The sequence below is a fragment of the Drosophila miranda genome (genome assembly GCF_003369915.1).
Source record: "Drosophila miranda strain MSH22 chromosome Y unlocalized genomic scaffold, D.miranda_PacBio2.1 Contig_Y2_pilon, whole genome shotgun sequence".
Lineage (NCBI taxonomy): Eukaryota > Metazoa > Arthropoda > Insecta > Diptera > Drosophilidae > Drosophila > Drosophila miranda.
The window spans coordinates 25,216,370-25,242,277 of NW_022881614.1; the positions used below are offsets into that span (position 1 = coordinate 25,216,370).

General features: G+C 42.4%; 2 pseudogenes; both read left to right on the forward strand.

The window, feature by feature from the left end:
* Positions 1 to 1,911: 1,911 nt before the first annotated feature.
* Positions 1,912 to 14,291, forward strand: LOC117193899 (annotated as a pseudogene).
* A 373-nt stretch (positions 14,292 to 14,664) lies between these two features.
* LOC117193900 lies at positions 14,665 to 18,388 on the forward strand (annotated as a pseudogene).
* Positions 18,389 to 25,908: the final 7,520 nt, after the last annotated feature.

Genomic DNA, 25,908 nt, shown 5'->3' on the forward strand with positions numbered 1-25,908 from the left:
GTCCGATATATTAGGAGTGTGGATACCAAATTTGGTTGCACTAGCTTTTGTAGTCTCTGAGATCTTGGCGCTAATGTTTTACTCTAAGCAAAGCCGCCTATGCTACGTGTGTGTTAGAGAGAGACAGGGCTAGAAAAAATGAAATTGTTTTCTTGATGCTGGCTTTAATAATAATACGATCCAATTCAGATTACGCAGTCTTAAAGATATGGTCATTCTCTACAATTCTACGTTTTTGGTTTTCTCGTATCTTTAAAATTGTGGATGCCACAGATTTTCGTCCTTTGTGGGGGCGGAACTGGGCGGGGCGAAGTTTTGAAATATTTTTGTAGCAGTGACATACCACAGAAGTCTGTATCCAAAACATCGTTGCTATAGCTCTTATAGTCTTTGAGCACTAGGCGCTGAAGGGGACGGACAGACGGACAGACGGACAGACGGACGGACGGACGGACGGACAGACAGACAGGGCTCAATCGACTCGGCTATTGATGCTGATCAAGAATATATATACTTTATGGGGTCGGAAACGATTCCTTCTGGACGTTACACACATCCACTTTTACCACAAATCTAATATACCCCAATACTCATTTTGAGTATCGGGTATAATGAAATTGTTTTCTTGATGCTGGCTATAATAATAATACGATCCAATTCAGATTCCGCAGTCTTAAAGATATGGTCAGTCTCTACAATTCTACGTTTTTGGTTTTCTCGTATCTTTAAAATTGTGGATGCCACAGATTTTCGTCCTTTGTGGGGGCGGAACTGGGCGGGGCGAAGTTTTGAAATATTTTTGTAGCAGTGACATATCACAGAAGTCTGGATCCAAAACATCGTTGCTCTAGCTCATATAATCTTTGAGCACTAGGCGCTGAAGGGGATGGACGGACGGACGGACGGACGGACGGACAGACAGACATGGCTCAATCGACTCGGCTATTGATGCTGATCAAGAATATATATACTTTATGGGGTCGGAAACGATTCCTTCTGGACGTTACACTCATCCACTTTTACCACAAATCTAATATACCCCAATACTCATTTTGAGTATCGGGTATAAAAAGGAAGGAAGAGAAATTCCCCAAAGAGCTTACCATTCGGAGTGATTTAATCGCCATGAGGGGCCTTAGAAGTCCACCATCAAAGCCAGGCAGAAATGCAAGCCGACTGAGGGGTGCTACTGCATGACGCGCAAAGGTACGAAGGCTACCGATTGCTTCAATTCTCTTTTGGGCTATCCTTCGCCTCTGACGGCGGCCACGATGCCTACACAGCTTCGTCTCGGCTCGTCAATGCCTTGGGCAGCGAAGTCGGTCCACAGCATCCAATAGCAAAATACACAGTCTTTGGCGAGACTTACTTTTCGGTCCGAAGAATACACAGCCTTTGATAGAATCTTTCTCATCTTTCTTTGGAATCAGAATCTTTAACAGCATTCCCCAATATGCTCAAAGATCATCCAAAAACTAACCATTTCTTCGTAATTTCCGTAACTTCTGCTTCATAATTCATCCTTAGACCATCTCAACAGTTTCCCCCTTCTTTGGTCACCACATTCTAAGCCACTTTTGATGTTTTCTGGTAGAACGTTTCATTACCCTTAGGCCCATTCACAGGGATCTACTTGAACATTTCCATTTAGTTCTTGCTGCACTCCAGGGGGACATTAAAGTGGGGGAGACCGACCCCCCCTCCCCCGCCACGGAACCAAACAACACATTTTCCACATTTTCACTTAGTTATTACGTTTTATTTGCTTATTTATGGGCTCTGCTGTTCTGCTCTCTCTCTCTCTCTCTCTTTACCATTTCTATTCAATTGTTGGCGGAGGATATTGACAAAAATATTACCCGTACCCACCCTCTGGGGCAGACTCCCCCCCATCGAGTTGGCTTTTGTTATGATTATTTTGTTGTGTGTCGTCAGAGGAGGCTAGTCGTCCAGTGTCGTTTCAATTGCCACAACTCGAACGGTTTTCGGAGCGTTTTTGTAACTATTTTTCGTGAACTTGTGAACTGTGAGCATTGGCATTGATCTCTTAATCGGTTTCGTCGGGAACGCATTTTTTTCGACTTTTTTCGTGTGTTCGCGTGAACGCCAAGGCAAAATGTCCGAAAAACCGGAGGATAAAAACACAGATATACCGGATAGTCTCTACGACTCGAAGCTACACCGGACGTACAAGCGTTTGCGGTTCTTTGGAAGGGGCAACTTTGCCAAGTGCTACGAAATCATCGATGTGGAGACCGACGATATTTTTGCCGGCAAAATCGTATCAAAGAAGCTGATTATCAACAACCACCAGAAGGAGAAGATGGTTCAGGAGATCGCCATTCACCGTAGTCTCAATCATCCGAACATAGTGAAGTTCCACAGCTATTTCGAGGATATCCAGAACATATACATTGTCCTGGAGCTGTGCAAGAAGCGGGTAAGTACGCCGAGAATCCAGCATAGCATAAGGGATGACAACCCGCCTCTTTTGCCCGTCAGTCGCTGATGGAGCTGCACAAGCGCCGCAGAAGCATCACGGAGTACGAGTGCCGCTACTACATTTACCAGATCGTCCAAGGCGTCAAGTATCTGCACGACAAGTGCATCATCCATCGCGACTTGAAGCTGGGAAACCTGTTCCTGAACGATATGCTGCACGTGAAGATTGACGACTTTGGCCTGGCCACACGCATCGAATACGAGGGCGAACGCAAGAAGACTCTGTGCGGCACCCCCAACTACGTTGCCCCAGCGATTCTCAACAAGAAGGGGCACTCGTTCGAGGTGGACATATGGTCCATTGGCTGCGTCATGTACACTCTGTTGGTGGGCCAACCCCCGTTCGAGACCAAATCGCTGAAGGACACTTACTCAAGGATCAAGAAGTGCGAGTACCGTGTGCCCACCTACTGGCGAAAGCCCGCTGCGGATATGGTGATCTCCATGCTCCAGCCGGACCCCAGCTGCCGGCCAGCCATTGGCCAGTTGCTGAACTACGACTTCCTGAAGGGCTCGAGGGTGCCAACGTCCTTGCCAAGCTCTTGCCTGGCCATGGCTCCGCGCATTGCCCTCAACGACACCATCGGGGACCCCACTCATCGCTAGCCGCTGATGCAGATGAACGGCGTTAGGGTGGAGGCCAACCTGCACGACACCATCACTGCTTCATTCCAGCTGTGCCGCCACAACGAGGACTACCGCAGCGACATTGAGAGCTTGCACCAGCAGCTCACCCATCTGATCAACAAGAAGGTTTGTACTTTGTATTCATCTCGTGCCCACAGCCGTGCCTGCTGCCATGCAATCTCGGGGACGAGAATACCGATCCTGCGACACAGCCGCTCTTCCGGATATCCAAGTGGGTCGACTACAGCGACAAGTTGAGGGTCATGAAGGATTCCGGACAAAGGGTTTGCGCGATCTTAGTTTTTAGCTCGACTTTTCGGTGTCGCTTCTGGATCAAGACTGACTTGAACTTTTTGATCTTTGCATCGTCGATCCCTTTCGGGAATAGTTTTTCTATAAACATCTCAATTGATTTCGCCATCCCGAGTATTGGATTTCGTCATCCAAAGAGAGAACTGTAAAATGCCCAAAGAGCAGGATCTGCAGAAAGCCGGGTGTGAGATTGTTTATTGGAAGCCGGGTTTGGCGAAACATTGTTTTTATACCCGATACTCAAAATGAGTATTGGGGTATATTAGATTTGTGGTAAAAGTGGATGTGTGTTACGTCCAGAAGGACTCGTTTCCGAACCCATAAAGTATATATATTCTTGATCAGCATCAATAGCCGAGTCGATTGAACCCTGTCTGTCTGTCCGTCTGTCCGTCCGTCCGTCTGTCCGTCCCCTTCAGCGCCTAGTGCTCAAAGACTATAAGAGCTAGAGCAACGATGTTTTGGATCCAGACATCTGCGATATGTCACTGCTACAAGAATATTTCAAAACTTTCCCCCGCCCACTTCCGCCCCCACAAAGGGCGAAAATCTGTGGCATCCACAATTTCGACGATACTAGAAAACTAAAAAGAATCGTAGAAGATGACTATATCTTCTAGAGTGCAAAATCTGAACCAGATCGTATAATTATTATAGCCAGAATCAAGAAAAAAATTTCATTCTTTCTCGCTCTGTCTCTCTCTAACACACAGGTTTCATGGTCGGCTTTGCCAATTGCAAAATATGAGTTCAAGGATCTCAGAACCAGAGCAACCAAATTTGGTATCCACACTCCTGTGATATCGGACCTTGACCGTTTCGTGTCCAAATTTCGCCACACCCCCTTCCGCTCGCGCAAAGGACGAAAATCTAGGGCATCCACAAATCTCAGAGACTATTAAAGCTAGAGTAACCAAATTTGGTATCCGCACTTCTGTTAGATCTCACTATAAAACGTAGATCTCAAAATTTCGCCCCACCCCCTTCCGCCCCCACAAAAGACGAAAATCTGTTGCATCCACAATATTGAGGATACGAGAAAACTAAAAACGCAGAATCATAGATAATGATCATATATATCAGATTGCTGAATCTGGATCAGATCAGATCATTTTTATAGCCAAAAGGAACAAATCAATTTGCACTGGCTACGCAGCACCCGACGTCACGCTCAGACGTGTCGTTTAATATTAGCGGCGTCTGCCGGAGGAGAGCCATACTGACTTAGTATCGGGTAAGAGTTCAAAAATTAAAATTAAAAATTCATTTGTTTAAATTTTGTGTGGGTCTTTGAACCGAGCCGAATAACTCAACGAGTGCGAATAAAAATGGAAATAAATGATTTTTGTTGATTTAATTAGTGGCAGTAACAAATCAAATCAAACCAACATCATCCCAAATATTTATATAAATATGAACCTACATAATAAAATAACTAATTGTCAAAAAGAATGGAATACGTATACGTGTTATATACATACCTAGTGCAAATGACTTAAACACTCCCATCTAAGATCTATATCTGACAAAAAAAAGTGTCGCATCTGAGTCTGTGCCTGCGTCTGCGTCTGCCTACACCTACACCTACAGCTAGACCATTTGCGTTGGGCTTAGCCGGATGCTGTTCATCTGACGATCTACATACTACGACTGGTATGCATGCTCTCAGATCTGGAAGTGGAATTTTTAATTTGCGAAAAATACTTGAGCACACGACCATGCCATTGCCAGTGTTAATGTCACAGAACAGGAGAACAAGAGCTGAGTGAGAAACAGAAAGTAATTTATAGGAAATGGAAGTCCAGTCCACACCAGTCCAGGCAATTATGTGAGCTTCAACCAGTCACACAAGCCAGGAAGTGTGTAATTGATCAGGCATCTCTCACTGGCCCTCCTTAACCATAAGGTACCTCCTTAAGGTACATATTTGATATCTGGATGCGTACTTTAAACGATACGACCATCAATTGGATGCATAAGTAGTGGCATAGATTGAGCTGTTATATATCGTATCGCATCGCCAGGCGGATAGCAAAATGTACCGGACTTAAGTAAAATTGGCACGCGATTCAATTGAATCTTGGCGCGAAGTGTGCTAGTTCTCGGCCCCAGTGCTGGGGCAATTACACGACCAATGCCTTGACCGCTGGCGTTGCTTTTGCTTCTCCTCCGTCAAACAACACGACACAGAACACACACCACACATAGAACATCTCACTGGGTATCAGCTTACGGCCGCTATCCGCAATCGCAATCGCCATACGCCGCTGGTTGACTGCTAACAGTAACATCCAGCCAGCCCACACACAGAGCCCCTCGCTTGAGGAATCTACATATCATGGATGCGGACACACATTAGTATCCGTATGGTATGTAGATACACACATAGACATTGGCATACATATCTGGATGAGCACACTTTCGCGACCAAAGCTCGACTGTCTTCGACTGTGAGATTCTTTGTTTGTTTGAGTTTTGAACGAACCGAGCTGGAGGCAAGACTGCGGGACCACAAGTCTCGAATCAAGGACTCAGCTACGATCTTCCCTACCCTTCTCTTGTTTTGTTCAGTGATCGTTCTGTCTTGGCAGGCAGGCAGGAAATTTTGTAGTCAGTGACATTTATGAATGTGTTTTGTTGCGGTTTCATTCCCAGAACCGCCTGCAATTACACTAGTTAAACGCTTGCACGAGGTATGTATATAACACGTATACGTATTCGATTCTTCAATCTACTTCTTCTATTTTATATTCTTTTTCTCTTCTATCTTTGTTATGTAGCTTAAGCATTTTGGTCTGAGCTTCCTTAAGTAATATTGGATTATTTTTGTGCTTTATTTTGTTATACAATATGTCATATGGCATTTGATTGGTCGTTGAATGTATCGTCAGGTTATATTTCAGTGCCCCCCTTATTATTATTTCCGAATAATCTGTTAGATTTAGTTCATCCTTGATGCACCGCGCTATTTCTGTTAGTGTGGAATGTACCCTTTCTACCTGACCATTTGAGGTGCTGTGTCTGGGATCAGCATAATAAATATTTAAGTTACTTCTGTGTATGAATGATCTAAATTGTGCTGAAGTAAAGCTTGGTTCGTTGTCAGTCATTAATGATGTTGCTAACGGAAAGTGTTTCAAAATTTCCATTACCTTATTTTCAATGTTTAATTTACTTTGGATTTCCTTGACCACCAAGTATTTGGAATAAGAATCTATACAAGTTATGAATGTTAGGTTTTGGGCATAGTATATGTCTAAGTGTAATTGATCTCCTTTTTCTGGAATGGGAGCTTCCCCAATTGGAATTTTTACAGGGTGTCTGTGATATTTGTTTTTGTTACAGATCTCAAAATTTGTTATATATTCTTTTAATTTTTTGTGTAGGTTTGGCCAATAATACAACTTAGTTATTTGTTTGTAATTTTCGTCTAGTCCTCTATGGGCTCTGCAATGTGTTTCTTCTATAATTATAGCTTTATCTTCTGAATTTACTACATCTTGGAGGAACTTTCTCGTGAAAAGAAATTTATTTATGAAGTTTTCCTTTAGCTTTTTTTTGGATAAGGTATAAATCTTCTAAAGTGCAGTGTATTCCTGTGGTTAAGTGAGGCTGAATAAACTCTTTTAAAATGATTAGCAGATTGTCAACCGTATCAAATTCAATAATATGTCGGGTATTTTCATAAACTCTTACTAACTCATGAACTGTGAATCTCCCTTGCGATAATAGTAGCTGCTGTTTAAATTGGTTTAAAGGCTTGCTAGTCTCTTGAATGACGTTTTCAAAACTACTCTCTGCTGAATGCTGAGTATTTATGTTTGATTCTGATTCTGTCTGGTCGATATCACTATCTGTCATATGATTTATTTGAATCCGAGATAAAGCGTCCGCTACTACGTTAGTTGAGCCTGGTTTATAAATGATTTTTGGTGTGAAACTTTCTGTGAAGTAATACCAACGTTTCATTTCAACATTTGGATTTTTTTGCGACATTGCAAAGGACAAAGGTTAGTGATCTGTATGTATTTTAATTCCACTCACTCCGTATAAATAATTTCGCAAATTTTTTAATGCCCATACAATAGCTAATAATTCCTTTTTATTAGTAGCATATAATTGCTCGGTTTTACTTAAAGTTTTAGAAATAAATGTTATGGGATTCCCATCTTGTGACAAAACTGCACCTATTGCTATGTCCGATGCATCTGTGGTTAATGTGAATTTTTTATTGTAATCTGGTTGTACTAATCAATATGTGCTATTAAACTGTCCTTTAAATTATTAAATGCTCCAATTGCTGGTTCATCCAGCTGCATTAATGTTTTCTTGGATGCCCTTCGTGAAACTTTCCCATTTACTCCACTCAGATATTTTGTTAATGGTTTGGCAATTGTGGAATAATTTCGGACAAATTTTCTGTAATACCCTGTTAGTCCTAAGAAGCTACGTAGCTCTCTGATATTTTTAGGAATTGGATAGTTTTGTATTGTGGAGATTTTGTCTGGATCTGTTTTAATGATATTATGGGAAACAATGTATCCCAGAAATTTGGTTTCCAATTGAAAGAATTTAGACTTCTCTAGGGAAATTTTCACATTAGCATTTTGCAAAATCTGTATTATATGAATAAGATCTTTATAATGTTGTTCTATAGTTTTTGAAAATATTATTATATCGTCCATATAGACGTGACAAGTTTTCCCAACTTGTTCTCTAAGTATATCGTCCATTGCCCTTTGGAAAATTCTGGGAGCGTTCGTCAATCCCATAGGCATTCTTAGAAATTCATATTTACCGTTATTTATGGAAAAAGATGTTTTTTCAATATCTCATTCCCTCATTAAAATCTGATAGAAACCTGACTCTAAATCAATGGCCGAGAAATACTTTGCCTTACCTAAATTGGCAAGGATTACTGAAGGATCTTGCATAGGGTATCTATCCGGTATGGTGTTTTCATTAAGTTTCTTGAAGTCTATTACTAATCTATGTTTAGGAGTTCCGTCCTCATTTACTCCCTTCTTTGGTACTACTATTACCGGTGAATTATATGGGCTTTTACTAGGTCTGATTATACCTTCATCTATCATTTTACTTATTTCGTTATTAACGAAATCGTTAACCGAATAAGCGTATGGATTCTGCTTGCCATATACCGGTCTATCATGTTCAGTGTTAATCTCTCCTTTTATATCCGTTCTGAACGGTAACTGTAAATCTATATTGGCATGGTCTTCTTCGATGATAAATACCATTTTCTCTCTGAGATTTTCTAAATTGTCTTCTTTGTAGGTTATTGTGTTATACAATTTCAATTTGTATACCCGATACTCAAAATGAGTATTGGGGAATATTAGATTTGTGGTAAAAGTGGATGTGTGTAACGTCCAGAAGGAATCGTTTCCGAACCCATAAAGTATGTATATTCTTGATCAGCATCAATAGCCGAGTCGATTGAGCCCTGTCTGTCTGTCCGTCTGTCCGTCCGTCCGTCTGTCCGTCCCCTTCAGCGCCTAGTGCTCAAAGACTATAAGAGCTAGAGCAACGATGTTTTGGACCCAGACTTCTGTGATATGTCACTGCTACAAAAAGATTTCAAAACTTCGCCCCGCCCACTTCCGCCCCCACAAAGGACGAAAATCTGTGGCATCCACCATTTTAAAGATATGAGAAAACCAAAAACGTAGAATTGTAGAGAATGACCATATCTTTAAGACTGCGTAATCTGAATTGGATCGTATTAAATTATAGCCAGCACCAAGAAAACAATTTCATTTTTTCTCGCCCTGTCTCTCTCTAACACACACGTAGCATAGGCGGCTTTGCTTAGAGTAAAACATTAGCGCCTTGATCTCAGAGACTACAAAAGCTAGAGCAACCAAATTTGGTATCCACACTCCTAATATATCGGACCGAGACGAGTTTGTTTCAAAATTTCGCCACACCCCCTTCCGCCCCCGCCAAGGACGAAAATCTGGGGCATCCACAAATCTCAGAGACTATTAAGGCTAGAGTAACCAAATTTGGTATCCGCACTTCTGTTAGATCTCACTATAACACGTATATCTCAGAATTTTGCCCCACCCCCTTTTGCCACCACAAAGAACGAAAATCTGTTGCATCCACAATATTGCACATTCGAGAAAACTAAAAACGCAGAATCATAGATAATGACCATATCTATCAGATTGCTGAATCTGGATCAGATCAGATCATTTTTATAGCCAATAGGAACAAATCAATTTGCAGTGGCTACGCAGCGCCCGACGTCACGCTCAGACTGATTTTCTGTCTCTCTCGCACGCACTCTTTGTCGTGTCGTTTAATATTAGCGGCGTCTGCCGGAGGAGAGCCATACTGACTTAGTATCGGGTATATCCGTAGAGTTGCGGTGTCCGCAGCAACTCACAACGTTCCCCCTCGTTTTAATTCAGAGTTTGCATAATTTTGTATGTCGGATATTTCTACGACGGCGCGTTCAGGATTTTTGCATCCCAAACTTTTAAATTGTTTATTGTCGGATAATTCAACGACGGCGTGTTCAGGATATTTGAATCCCAAACTATTAAAACTTTGGATGTCGGATAATTCAACGACGGCGGGTTCAGGATATTTGAACCCCAAACTATTGACGGATAATTCTTCGTCGGCGTGCTCAGGATTTTTTGATCCCAAGCTATATAAACTTCCTTCTACCTTTACTGAATCACTTTTCATTTCTTTTTCTTCTTCAAAATATTTTTATACCCGATACTCAAAATGAGTATTGGGGTATATTAGATTTGTGGTAAAAGTGGATGTGTGTAACGTCCAAAAGGAATCGTTTCCGACCCCATAAAGTATATATATTCTTGATCAGCATCAATAGCCGAGTCGATTGGGCCATGTCTGTCTGTCCGTCTGTCCGTATGTCCGTCCGTCCGTCTGTCCATCTGTCCGTCCGTCTGTCCGTCTGTTCGTCCCCTTCAGCGCCTAGTGCTCAAAGACTATAAGAGCGAGAGCAACGATGTTTTGGATCCAGACTTCTGTGATATGTCACTGCTACAAGAATATTTCAAAACTTTGCCCCGCCCACTTCCGCCCCCACAAAGGGCGAAAATCTGGGGCATCCACAAATCTCAGAGACTATTAAGGCTAGAGAAACCAAATTTGGTATCCGCACTTCTGTTAGATCTATATATAAAACGTGTATCTCAAAATTTCGCCCCACCCCCTTCCGCCCACACAAAGGACGAAAATCTGTTGCATCCACAATATTGCACATTCGAGAAAACTAAAAACGCAGAATCATAGATAATGACCATATAATGACCATCTGATCTGGATCAGATCAGATTATTTTTATAGCCAATAGTAACAAATCAATTTGCAGTGGCTACGCAGCGCCCGACGTCACGCTCAGACTGATTTTCTGTCTCTCTCGCACGCACTCTTTGTCGTGTCGTTCAATATTAGCGGCGTCTGCCGGAGGAGAGCCATACTGACTAAGTATCGGGTATAACTGTAGAGTTGCGGTGTCCGCAGCAACTCACAACGTTCCCCCTCGTTATACCCGATACTCAAAATGAGTATTGGGGTATATTAGATTTGTGGTAAAAGTGGATGTGTGTAACGTCCAGAAGGAATCGTTTCCGACCCCATAAAGTATATATATTCTTGATCAGCATCAATAGCCGAGTCGATTGAGCCATGTCTGTCTGTCCGTCTGTCCGTCTGTCCGTCCGTCCGTCTGTCCGTCTGTCCGTCTGTCCGTCCGTCCGTCTGTCCGTCTGTCCGTCCGTCCGTCTGTCCGTCCCCTTCAGCGCCTAGTGCTCAAAGACTATAAGAGCTAGAGCAACGATGTTTTGGATCCAGGCTTCTGTGATATGTCACTGCTACAAAAATATTGCAAAACTTCGCCCCGCCCGCTTCCGCCCCCACAAAGGGCGAAAATCTGTGGCATCCACAATTTCGACGACACGAGAAAACTAAGAACGCAGAATCGTAGAAGATAACTATATCTTCTTGAGTGCAAAATCTGAACCAGATCGTATAATTATTATAGCCAGAATCAAGAAAACAATTTCATTTTTTCTCGCCCTGTCTCTCTCTAACACACACGTAGCATGGCCGGCTTTGCTTAGAGTAAAACATTAGCGCCTAGATCTCAGAGACTATAAAAGCTAGAGCAACCAAATTTGGTATCCACACTTCTAATATATCGGACCGAGACGAGTTTGTTTCAAAATTTCGCCACACCCCCTTCCGCCCCCGCAAAGGACGAAAATCTGGGGATATTCAAAAATCTCAGAGACTATTAAGGCTAGAGTAACCAAATTTGGTATCCGCACTCCTGTTAGATCTTACTATAAAACGTATATCTCAAAATTTCGCCCTATCCCCTTCCGCCCCCACAAAGGACGAAAATCTGTTGCATCCACAATATTGAGGATACGAGACAACTAAAAACGCAGAATCATAGATAATGATCATATATATCAGATTGCTGAATCTGGATCAGATCAGATCATTTTTATAGCCAAAGGGAACAAATCAATTTGCACTGGCTACGCAGCCCCCGCCGTCACGCTCAGACTGATTTTCTGTCTCTCTCGCACGCACTCTTTGTCGTGTCGTTTAATATTAGTGGCGTCTGCCGGAGGAGAGCCATACTGACTTAGTATCGGGTATAACTGTAGAGTTGCGGTCTCCGCAGCAACTCACAACGTTCCCCCTCGTTTTATTATATATTCCTTCAATGGAAGGATGGTTTTTCCTTCTATAAAGGTTAATTTGTTTAAAGAAAGAACCTCATCATATACATATAAGTTTCTCTTCATTATCTTTATAACTTAAAGTCCCCTTTCCTGTATCAATAACAGCTCCGATTTTCTTTAATAGGTTAAATCTTAATAGTAAATCCGCCTCCATTCCATCTATTTTGTAAAACACTTCTTTTGTGTTAAAAATAGTTATATTATGGAAATATTTAATTATCGAAAACCCATTTACTGTAGCAACTTTCTTATAAATTGATAATTTTTTTATACCCGATACTCAAAATGAGTATTGGGGTATATTAGATTTGTGGTAAAAGTGGATGTGTGTAACGTCCAGAAGGAATCGTTTCCGACCCCATAAAGTATATATATTCTTGATCAGCATCAATAGCCGAGTCGATTGGGCCCTTACTGTCTGTCCGTCTGTCCGTCTGTCCGTCCGTCCGTCTGACCGTCCCCTTCAGCGCCTAGTGCTCAAAGACTATAAGAGCTAGAGCAACGATGTTTTGGATCCAGACTTCTGTGATATGTCACTGCTACAAAAATATTTCAAAACTTCGCCCCGCCCACTTCCGCCTCCACAAAGGACGAAAATCTGTGGCATCCACAATTTTAAAGATATGAGAAAACCAAAAACGTAGAATTGTAGAGAATGAGCATATCTTTAAGATAGCCAGCATCAAGAAAACAATTTCATTTTTTCTCGCCCTGTCTCTCTCTAACTCACACGTAGCATGGCCGGCTTTGCTTAGAGTAAAACATTAGCGCCTAGATCTCAGAGACTACCAAAGCTAGAGCAACCAAATTTGGTATCCACACTCCTAGGATATCGGACCGAGACGAGTTTGTTTCAAAATTTCGCCACACCCCCTTCCGCCCCCGCAAAGGACGAAAATCTGGGGCATCCACAAATCTCAGAGACTATTAAGGCTAGAGTAACCAAATTTGGTATCCGCACTTCTGTTAGATATATATATAAAACGTGTATCTCAAAATTTCGCCCCACCCCTTCCGCCCACACAAAGGACGAAAATCTGTTGCATCCACAATATTGCACATTCGAGAAAACTAAAAACGCAGAATCATAGATAATGACCATATAATGACCATCTGATCTGGATCAGATCAGATTATTTTTATAGCCAATAGGAACAAATCAATTTGCAGTGGCTACGCAGCGCCCGACGTCACGCTCAGACTGATTTTCTGTCTCTCTCGCACGCACTCTTTGTCGTGTCGTTCAATATTAGCGGCGTCTGCCGGAGGAGAGCCATACTGACTAAGTATCGGGTATAACTGTAGAGTTGCGGTGTCCGCAGCAACTCACAACGTTCCCCCTCGCTATACCCGATACTCAAAACGAGTATTGGGGTATATTAGATTTGTGGTAAAAGTGGATGTGTGTAACGTCCAGAAGGAATCGTTTCCGACCCCATAAAGTATATATATTCTTGATCAGCATCAATAGCCGAGTCGATTGAGCCATGTCTGTCTGTCCGTCTGTCCGTCTGTCCGTCCGTCCGTCTGTCCGTCTGTCCGTCTGTCCGTCCGTCCGTCTGTCCGTCTGTCCGTCCGTCCGTCTGTCCGTCCCCTTTAGCGCCTAGTGCTCAAAGACTATAAGAGCTAGAGCAACGATGTTTTGGATCCAGACTTCTGTGATATGTCACTGCTACAAAAATATTTCAAAACTTCGCCCCGCCCACTTCCGCCCCCACAAAGGGCGAAAATCTGTGGAGTGATTTAATCGCCATGAGGGGCCTTAGAAGTCCACCATCAAACGGCGGCCACGATGCCTACACAGCTTCGTCTCGGCTCGTCAATGCCTTGGGCAGCGAAGTCGGTCCACAGCATCCAATAGCAAAATACACAGTCTTTGGCGAGACTTACTTTTCGGTCCGAAGAATACACAGCCTTTGATAGAATCTTTCTCATCTTTCTTTGGAATCAGAATCTTTAACAGCATTCCCCAATATGCTCAAAGATCATCCAAAAACTAACCATTTCTTCGTAATTTCCGTAACTTCTGCTTCATAATTCATCCTTAGACCATCTCAACAGTTTCCCCCTTCTTTGGTCACCACATTCTAAGCCACTTTTGATGTTTTCTAGAACGTTTCATTATCCTTTGGCCCATTCACAGGGATCTACTTGAACATTTCCATTTAGTTCTTGCTGCACTCCAGGGGGGCATTAAAGTGGGGGAGACCGACCCCCCCTCCCCCGCCACGGAACCAAACAACACATTTTCCACATTTTCACTTAGTTATTACGTTTTATTTGCTTATTTATGGGCTCTGCTGTTCTGCTCTCTCTCTCTCTCTCTCTTTACCATTTCTATTCAATTGTTGGCGGAGGCTATTGACAAAAATATTACCCGTACCCACCCTCTGGGGCAGACTCCCCCCATCGAGTTGGCTTTTGTTATGATTATTTTGTTGTGTGTCGTCAGAGGAGGCTAGTCGTCCAGTGTCGTTTCAATTGCCACAACTCGAACGGTTTTCGGAGCGTTTTTGTAACTATTTTTCGTGAACTTGTGAACTGTGAGCATTGGCATTGATCTCTTAATCGGTTTCGTCGGGAACGCATTTTTTTCGACTTTTTTCGTGTGTTCGCGTGAACGCCAAGGCAAAATGTCCGAAAAACCGGAGGATAAAAACACAGATATACCGGATAGTCTCTACGACTCGAAGCTACACCGGAAGTACAAGCGTTTGCGGTTCTTTGGAAGGGGCAACTTTGCCAAGTGCTACGAAATCATCGATGTGGAGACCGACGATGTTTTTGCCGGCAAAATCGTATCAAAGAAGCTGATTATCAACAACCACCAGAAGGAGAAGATGGTTCAGGAGATCGCCATTCACCGTAGTCTCAATCATCCGAACATAGTGAAGTTCCACAGCTATTTCGAGGATATCCAGAACATATACATTGTCCTGGAGCTGTGCAAGAAGCGGGTAAGTACGCCGAGAATCCAGCATAGCATAAGGGATGACAACCCGCCTCTTTTGCCCGTCAGTCGCTGATGGAGCTGCACAAGCGCCGCAGAAGCATCACGGAGTACGAGTGCCGCTACTACATTTACCAGATCGTCCAAGGCGTCAAGTATCTGCACGACAAGTGCATCATCCATCGCGACTTGAAGCTGGGAAACCTGTTCCTGAACGATATGCTGCACGTGAAGATTGACGACTTTGGCCTGGCCACACGCATCGAATACGAGGGCGAACGCAAGAAGACTCTGTGCGGCACCCCCAACTACGTTGCCCCAGCGATTCTCAACAAGAAGGGGCACTCGTTCGAGGTGGACATATGGTCCATTGGCTGCGTCATGTACACTCTGTTGGTGGGCCAACCCCCGTTCGAGACCAAATCGCTGAAGGACACTTACTCAAGGATCAAGAAGTGCGAGTACCGTGTGCCCACCTACTGGCGAAAGCCCGCTGCGGATATGGTGATCTCCATGCTCCAGCCGGACCCCAGCTGCCGGCCAGCCATTGGCCAGTTGCTGAACTACGACTTCCTGAAGGGCTCGAGGGTGCCAACGTCCTTGCCAAGCTCTTGCCTGGCCATGGCTCCGCGCATTGCCCTCAACGACACCATCGGGGACCCCACTCATCGCTAGCCGCTGATGCAGATGAACGGCGTTAGGGTGGAGGCCAACCTGCACGACACCATCACTGCTTCATTCCAGCTGTGCCGCCACAACGAGGACTACCGCAGCGACATTGAGAGCTTGCACCAGCAGCTCACCCATCTGATCAACAAGAAGGTTTGTACTTTGTATTCATCTCGTGCCCACAGCCGTGCCTGCTGCCAGGCAATCTCGGGGACGAGAATACCGATCCTGCGACACAGCCGCTCTTCCGGATATCCAAGTGGGTCGACTACAGCGACAAGTTGAGGGTCATGAAGGATTCCGGACAAAGGGTTTGCGCGATCTTAGTTTTTAGCTCGACTTTTCGGTGTCGCTTCTGGATCAAGACTGACTTGAACTTTTTGATCTTTGCATCGTCGATCCCTTTCGGGAATAGTTTTTCTATAAACATCTCAATTGATTTCGCCATCCCGAGTATTGGATTTCGTCATCCAAAGAGAGAACTGTAAAATGCCCAAAGAGCAGGATCTGCAGAAAGCCGGGTGTGAGATTGTTTATTGGAAGCCGGGTTTGGCGAAACATTGTTTTTATACCCGATACTCAAAATGAGTATTGGGGTATATTAGATTTGTGGTAAAAGTGGATGTGTGTTACGTCCAGAAGGAATCGTTTCCGAACCCATAAAGTATATATATTCTTGATCAGCATCAATAGCCGAGTCGATTGAGCCCTGTCTGTCTGTCCGTCTGTCCGTCCGTCCGTCTGTCCGTCCCCTTCAGCGCCTAGTGCTCAAAGACTATAAGAGCTAGAGCAACGATGTTTTGGATACAGACATCTGTGATATGTCACTGCTACAAGAATATTTCAAAACTTTGCCCCGCCCACTTCCGCCCCCACAAAGGGCGAAAATCTGTGGCATCCACAATTTCGACGATACGAGAAAACTAAAAAGAATCGTAGAAGATGACTATATCTTCTAGAGTGCAAAATCTGAACCAGATCGTATAATTATTATAGCCAGAATCAAGAAAACAATTTCATTCTTTCTCGCTCTGTCTCTCTCTAACACACAGGTTTCATGGTCGGCTTTGCCAATTGCAAAATATGAGTTCAAGGATCTCAGAACCAGAGCAACCAAATTTGGTATCCACACTCCTGTGATATCGGACCTTGACCGTTTCGTGTCCAAATTTCGCCACACCCCCTTCCGCTCGCGCAAAGGACGAAAATCTAGGGCATCCACAAATCTCAGAGACTATTAAAGCTAGAGTAACCAAATTTGGTATCCGCACTTCTGTTAGATCTCACTATAAAACGTATATCTCAGAATTTCGCCCCACCCCCTTCCGCCCCCACAAAGGACGAAAATCTGTTGCATCCACAATATTGCAGATTCGAGAAAACTAAACGCAGAATCATAGATAATGACCATATCTATCAGATTGCTGAATCTGGATCAGATCAAATCATTTTTAAAGCCAATAGGAACAAATCAATTTGCAGTGGCTACGCAGCGCCCGACGTCACGCTCAGACTGATTTTCTGTCTCTCTCGCACGCACTCTTTGTCGTGTGGTTCAATATTAGCGGCGTCTGCCGCAGGAGAGGCATACTGACTTAGTATCGGGTATAACAGTAGAGTTGCGGTGTCCGCAGCAACTCACAACGTTCCACCTCGTTTGTTTAGTTGTTGTTGGTGTTGTTGTATTTCGTATTAAAGCTGGCAAGGAAAGCGGCAAGAAATTCGCGTACGTTTTTTGTCCGTTGAGTTCAGTTTTAGTTCCTGAGCGGAGGCGAACGGATTCGGGCGCGCGTCGTTCCCGTAACGCGGTAATTTCCCTATAATATTTAGATTTTGATTGGATGGAACGGAGTTGAGTGGAGTGGATATGGCGGTGGAAAGCCGGGGCTCGCGTGAGGCAAGCGTTTAACTAGTGTAATTGCAGGCGGTTCTGGGAATGAAACCGCAAACAGAACACATTCATAAATGTCACTAACTACAAAATTTCCTGCCTGCCTGCCAAGACTAGGCAGTTATTCTTTTATATAATCAGGCAAGAGTTCAAAAATTAAAATTAAAAATTCATTTGTTTAAATTTTGTGTGGGTCTTTCAACCGAGCCGAACAGCTCAACGAGTGCGAATAAAAATGGAAATAAATGATTTTTGTTGATTTAATTAGTGGCAGTAACAAATCAAATCAAACCAACCTCATCCCAAATATTTATATAAATATGTACCTACATAATAAAATAACTAATTGTCAAAAAGAATGGAATACGTATACGTGTTATATACATACCTAGTGCAAATGACTTAAACACTCCCATCTAAGATCTATATCTGACAAAAAAAAGTGTCGCATCTGAGTCTGTGCCTGCGTCTGCGTCTGCGTCTGCCTACACCTACACCTACAGCTAGACCATTTGCGTTGGGCTTAGCCGGATGCTGTTCATCTGACGATATACATACTACGACTGGTATGCATGCTCTCAGATCTGGAAGTGGAATTTTTAATTTGCGAAAAATACTTGAGCACACGACCATGCCATTGCCAGTGTCAATGTCACAGAACAGGAGAACAAGAGCTGAGTGAGAAACAGAAAGTAATTTATAGGAAATGGAAGTCCAGTCCACACCAGTCCAGGCAATTATGTGAGCTTCAACCAGTCACACAAGCCAGGAAGTGTGTAATTGATCAGGAATCTCTCACTGGCCCTCCTTAACCTTAAGGTACCTTTTTAAGGTACATATTTGATATCTGGATGCGTACTTTATACGATACGACCATCAATCGGATGCATAAGTAGTGGCATAGATTGAGCTGTTATATATCGTATCGCATCGCCAGGCGGATAGCAAAATGTACCGGACTTAAGTAAAATTGGCACGCGATTCAATTGAATCTTGGCGCGAAGTGTGCTAGTTCTCGGCCCCAGTGCTGGGGCAATTACACGACCAATGCCTTGACCGCTGGCGTTGCTTTTGCTTCTCCTCCGTCAAACAACACGACACAGAACACACACCACACATAGAACATCTCACTGGGTATCAGCTTACGGCCGCTATCCGCAATCGCAATCGCCATACGCCGCTGGTTGACTGCTAACAGTAACATCCAGTAACATGCGGTTTCATTCCCAGAACCGCCTGCAATTACACTAGTTAAACGCTTGCACGAGGTATGTATATAACACGTATACGTATTCGATTCTTCAATCTACTTCTTCTATTTTATATTCTTTTTCTCTTCTATCTTTGTTATGTAGCTTAAGCATTTTGGTCTGAGCTTCCTTAAGTAATATTGGATTATTTTTGTGCTCTATTTTGTTATACAATATGTCATATGGCATTTGATTGGTCGTTGAATGTATCGTCAGGTTATATTTCAGTGCCGCCCTTATTATTATTTCCGAATAATCTGTTAGATTTAGTTCATCCTTGATGCACCGCGCTATTTCTGTTAGTGTGGAATGTACCCTTTCTACCTGACCATTTGAGGTGCTGTGTCTGGGATCAGCATAATAAATATTTAAGTTACTTCTGTGTATGAATGATCTAAATTGTGCTGAAGTAAAGCTTGGTTCGTTGTCAGTCATTAATGATGTTGCTAACGGAAAGTGTTTCAAAATTTCCATTACCTTATTTTCAATGTTTAATTTACTTTGGATTTCCTTGACCACCAAGTATTTGGAATAAGAATCTATACAAGTTATGAATGTTAGGTTTTGGGCATAGTATATGTCTAAGTGTAATTGATCTCCTTCTTTTTCTGGAATGGGAGCTTCCCCAATTGGAATTTTTACAGGGTGTCTGTGATATTTGTTTTTGTTACAGATCTCAAAATTTGTTATATATGTAGGAAACGAAGGAAAGAAAGAGACACGAAGCGGTCGTGTTTTCGTCGTGTCGTCGGGATAGAGCAGTAATCGGCTCTGAGAGAGCCGATAGCAAGAGAGAGAGATAGTCAGTTGTCAGTTCAGCCACGCATCAGACGTACACGCATATAATTATTCACAAACATACTTGTAAAACTTGGAGCTGTTATAATTTTAAGTCCAACATACTTATCAAATAAATGTTACTCGTTGCCATCAAGCAACTTAAACTACTACAAATTGGGGGCTCGTCCGAAAATAAGCCCAAGACAACAACATTTGCAAGTGAGATTTGTGCGTGTATTTGGAAATTTTGGCGAACACGAGGCTAGAGCTACAAGGAGACTGTCAGACGACAATCTGAGCGCGTTCGTTCCAAAGAGAGCAGAAGCGACAAAACGACGGCAGACGGCAGCAAACACAGCAAGAATCAAAACCTTCGTTGTTGTTGTTGTGCATTGCGTCTGAGAGGCTACAGCTACAAGGAGACAAGCGGCACAGAGACGACAATCTGAGCGCGTTCGTTCCAAAGAGAGCAGAAGCGACAAAACGACGGCAGACGGCAGCAAACACAGCAAGAATCAAAACCTTCGTTGTTGTTGTTGTGCATTGCGTCTGAGAGGCTAGAGCTACAAGGAGACAAGCGGCACAGAGACGACAATCTGAGTGCGTTCGTTCCAAAGGAAGCAGAAGCGACAAAACGACGGCAGCAAACAGCAAGAATCAAAGAACATTGATTGTTGTTGTGTTGCACTGCGTCGGACGGAGACTACAACTACAAGAAGAGACAAGCAGCAAGGAGACGACCATTTTGTAACAGCAGAAGCAGCGACGATTCGGGAAGCGACAACGAGTTAACGGCGAACAGCGAGAGCAAGGCAAGGCAACAAAGAGAGGACGGCAACAGCGACATCGACAGGCAAGCGAGATCTGGATGTGGTGGTGTGTGTGCGTCAAATTTGGAGTCTGGAAAGTTCTGCGCAGAAGCGAGAGTTAACAAGGGTAAACCCATAGTAAGGTGAGCGTTAACAGAGAGAGAGAAGCGATCGTTAACAGTGACGACTTTAAAGGCGTTTTCGGAGTCGATGTTAACTGGAAAATTGTTAACAGGCCAGCAGTAATAAGGTTGTTTAAGTTGATTTAATTACATTTTCTTAGATATAAGCTAATATCAATTATTTTGTATTTAAATCGTCACGATGCAAGTTGAAGAGATAATGACACTGAGAGTCGCAGATTTGCGAGAGAAGTTAAGAGAGCTTGCGTTGCAGACGACGGGACGAAAGAGCGATTTGCAAGATAGACTATTAATACATCACGGCTTTCCAGTTGAGGATGAAGAAGAGTCAGAGAATGAGTCCGTAGTAACAGCAGTGGATGATACCGTAGCAGTTCAACCAGGTACGCGACAGGCAGAGTATAAATCTTGGTTTACGCTAAAAGACGTGGAAGGTAGTGTGTCACAATTTTCTGGTTCTAATAACCCCGACATCAATCAATGGATAGAGGAATTAGAAGAATGCGCAGCTACTGTTCAATGGAGTCAATTACAATTATTCATTTATGCCAAGCAGTTGTTAGTTGGTGCAGCAAAATCTTTCGTTCGTAGTTTTGCGTGATATTCGTAACTGGAATTCGTTGAAGGCAGCTCTGTTGGATGAGTTTAGTGTTAAACTGTCGTCCGTAGAAGTACATAGAATGTTGCAAAAGCGCCAGCAGAAAAAAGGAGAGTCGTTGCATGAGTTTTTGTATGCGTTAATGGAGATAGCCAAGCCAATTAAACTAGATGATGAGAGTTTAATCGAATATTTTGTGGATGGTATACCAGACGCTAGGGCAAGTAAGGCAATGCTGTACCAAGCTAGAAACTTAAAGGAGCTTAAATTTCAGATCGATGTTTACCAGAAAGCTAGAGGCGGATCCAAGCCGATGAGTAAGAATTGGCCGCTGAGTAATAAAAGTGAGAGTTCGGTGAAAGGGTCGATGGCAGAGAATTTTAGGAAATGTTTTAAGTGTGGAGACAAATCGCATTTGAGGAAAGATTGTCCCAAAAATGATTTTTGTTGTTTCAAATGTGGCCAACCAGGACACCGTGCTGCAAGCTGTAATGTCAAGGTCGAAACCAGACAAGAAAAGAGATCGAATACGAACATTATTCGAGATAAGGAAGTCGTCAATAAGCCGTCAGGTATTTTCACTCCATCAGGTTTGGAATTAAAGGATATTAAGTACGCGAATTTGGTATTCCAAGGTTTGATTGATACTGGAGCAGATTTGTGTTTAATTCGCAGGAGGGTATTTTTGAAATTTGGAAATCTTGAACTGATCGGCCAGGAGAAATGTTTAACAGGTATTGGAGATAGTTAAGTTGTAACTTTTGGTAGCTTTTCGATACCAGTGAAAATCGATGAGATTGAAATGGAGGTAGAATTTCATGTCATTCCAGACGAGGATATTGGTTTTGAAGCCATTTTAGGAAGGACTATTCTGGAACATGTGGACATGCAAGTTTCTAAGACAGGAACAAGATTTGTTCGTAGAGTTTGTGGCGAGGATAAAGATAAGAAACTTGATCAGGTAGCATCGTCCTCATGCGTGGAATTGTTTAATGAATATAAAGGCATTTGCATGTCAAGTATTGACGAAGTTGAGAAGGAGTTTTCAATTGATGTTGGTCATCTCAGTGAAGCACATGCTAGAGAGGTTAGGGGTATGGTAGGAAAGTACCAACCTCAGAGAAATGTAGATGCGCCGATAAAAATGAAAATTGTGTTAGTGGATGAGATACCAGTTTTCCAGCATCCGAGACGATTACCGTTGTGTGAACAGGAAATCGTGGACAAGCAAGTGGAAGAGTGGCTGGGTCAGAAGATTATAAAGCCAAGTACATCGGAGAATGCATCACCAGTAGTGTTGGTACCGAAAAAGAACGGTAGCAAGAGACTATGCTGTGATTACCGAAAGCTGAATGAGAAAATAGTTCGCGATAACTTTCCAATGTCACATATGGATACAGCGTTGGAGAAACTGCAGGGTGCAAAGTATTTCACCACGTTGGATTTAACGAATGGTTTTTTCCATGTGCCTGTAGAAGTCGAGTCTCAAAAATATACGTCTTTTGTGACTCAGAATGGTCAGTTAGAATTTTTATATGTACCATTTGGAATTTCAAATTCTCCAGCGGTGTTTACCAGATTTATAATGGCTGTGTTGAGAGATTTGGTAAAGAATAATGAAGCAGCAGTCTATATGGATGACGTTATTATTTGTAGTCAAGATATAGAAGAGGGTTTGTTAAAGTTGAGAAAAGTACTGAAGATAGCGGAAATGAATGGGCTACGTATAAATTGGAGAAAGTGTCAGCTGTTACGACAAAAGGTTAATTTTCTGGGGTATATAATAGAAAAGAACACGATAAGACCAAGTGATGAGAAGACGAGGGCAGTCGAAAAGTTCCCAGTGCCAGTTGATAAAAAAACAGTGCAGCGTTTCATAGGATTGACTTCTTATTTCCGAAAGTTTATTGAGGGTTATGCTGTTATTGCAAAACCATTGACAGATCTGCTGCGGAAGGATGTTAAATTTGAATTTAAGGAGATACATCAGGTTGCGTTTGAACAACTAAAGGTAGCATTGATTAGTAGACCTGTTTTAGAAATGTACAACCCGAAGTTGGAGACAGAAATCCATACTGATGCATCAAAATGGGGGTATGGAGCCGTGTTACTGCAAAAGAGTTTGGAAGACAGCCAATTCCATCCAGTTCAATATATGAGCCGTAGTACTAAGCCATGTGAAGAGAAATATCCTGCTTATGACCTTGAGGTTCTGGCAATTATCGAAGCTTTAGCTAAATGGCGTGTATACGTTTTGGGTATAAAGTTGAAAATTGTCACAGATTGTAATGCATTTACAATGACGATCAAAAAGAAAGACGTTCCTTTGAGAGTAGCACGTTGGGCCATGTACCTACAAGATTTTAATTATGTTATAGAACATCGCTCAGGAACGAAGATGAGGCACGTTGACGCGTTGAGTCGTGTATCTTGTTTTATGGTGACCGAAAGTATAGCTCATCGTTTGAAAGAAGCTCAGCTAACCGACGATTGGGTTAAGGCTGTTAAAAGTATTGTGGAGGACAAGGAATATGAGGATTATTATATTCAGAATCAGATTTTGTTTAAGGATCCGGATAAGGAGCTCATCGTAGTACCAGCTCAGTTGGAAAATGAGATTATATCAATAGCACATAAGCAAGGACATTTTTCAGTTAAAAAGACAAGATATCATTGAAAAGTCGTATTATATTCCGAAGTTAAAAGACAAAGTATGGCGCGTAATAAATAGTTGTGTCGAGTGTATCATTGTCAATGAAAAGACAGGAAAACGTGAGGGTTATTTGCAACCAATAGACAAGGGTGATAGGCCGTTACAAACGTATCACATTGATCACGTTGGACCAATGGAAATGACTAAAAAACAGTACAATTATATACTGGTTGTCGTTGATGGATTTTCTAAGTTTGTTTGGTTATATTCTACACGTAGTACAGGTGTTGAAGAGGTCGTTAAGTGTTTGGAAATTCAGGGGACTAGTTTTGGTAATCCGAACAGAATAGTGACGGATAGGGGTGCAGCGTTTATGTCCAATTTGTTTCGTGAATATTGTGAGAGAGAGAAAATACAGCATTTAATGATTGCCACAGGCGTTCCACGTGGGAATGGTCAAGTCGAAAGGATGCACAAGATAGTGGTGCCTATGTTGTCGAAATTGTGTCAGGGTAATTCCGGTAGTTGGTATAAGCATCTAGGAAAAGTACAGCAAATGATCAACAGTGTTGAGCCGCGAAGTACCAAGGTAACACCTTTCAAGATATTGACTGGGCTAGACATGCGTATAGGAATGGATCCAAAAATAAAAGAAATATTGGAAGAATCACTTATCGAAGAGTTGAACAAGGACCGCGAAAAAATTAGAAAGGAAGTAGTTGAAAACATTGCACGGTTACAGCAGGAAAACAAGAAGAGTTTTGACTTAAAAAGGAAACTAGATAGACAGTATGAGGTTAATGAGCTAGTAGCTATCAAGCGTACTCAGTATGGTACTGGATTAAAGCTAAAAGGAAAGTATCTAGGGCCGTATAAGGTGGTTAGGGTAAAGAATCATGGAAGGTACGAAGTCGAGAAGATTGGGGATACTGAGGGTCCCTATAAGACCTCTACAGTTTCAGAATATATGAAACCTTGGCTAGACCCATCCGAGGCGAATGGTCCGTCAGGACAGCCGAATGTAGGAAACGAAGGAAAGAGAGAGACACGAAGCGGTCGTGTTTTCGTCGTGTCGTCGGGATAGAGCAGTAATCGGCTCTGAGAGAGCCGATAGCAAGAGAGAGAGATAGTCAGTTGTCAGTTCAGCCACGCATCAGACGTACACGCATATAATTATTCACAAACATACTTGTAAAACTTGGAGCTGTTATAATTTTAAGTCCAACATACTTATCAAATAAATGTTACTCGTTGCCATCAAGCAACTTAAACTACTACATATATTCTTTTAATTTTTTGTGTAGGTTTGGCCAATAATACAACTTAGTTATTTGTTTGTAATTTTCGTCTAGTCCTCTATGGGCTCTGCAATGTGTTTCTTCTATAATTATAGCTTTATCTTCTGAATTTACTACATCTTGGAGGAACTTTCTCGTGAAAAGAAATTTATTTATGAAGTTTTCCTTTAGCTTTTTTTTGGATAAGGTATAAATCTTCTAAAGTGCAGTGTATTCCTGTGGTTAAGTGAGGCTGAATAAACTCTTTTAAAATGATTAGCAGATTGTCAACCGTATCAAATTCAATAATATGTCGGGTATTTTCTTAAACTCTTACTAACTCATGAACTGTGAATCTCCCTTGCGATAATAGTAGCTGCTGTTTAAATTGGTTTAAAGGCTTGCTAGTCTCTTGAATGACGTTTTCAAAACTACTCTCTGCTGAATGCTGAGTATTTATGTTTGATTCTGATTCTGTCTGGTCGATATCACTATCTGTCATATGATTTATTTGAATCCGAGATAAAGCGTCCGCTACTACGTTAGTTGAGCCTGGTTTATAAATGATTTTTGGTGTGAAACTTTCTGTGAAGTAATACCAACGTTTCATTTCAACATTTGGATTTTTTTGCGACATTGCAAAGGACAAAGGTTAGTGATCTGTATGTATTTTAATTCCACTCACTCC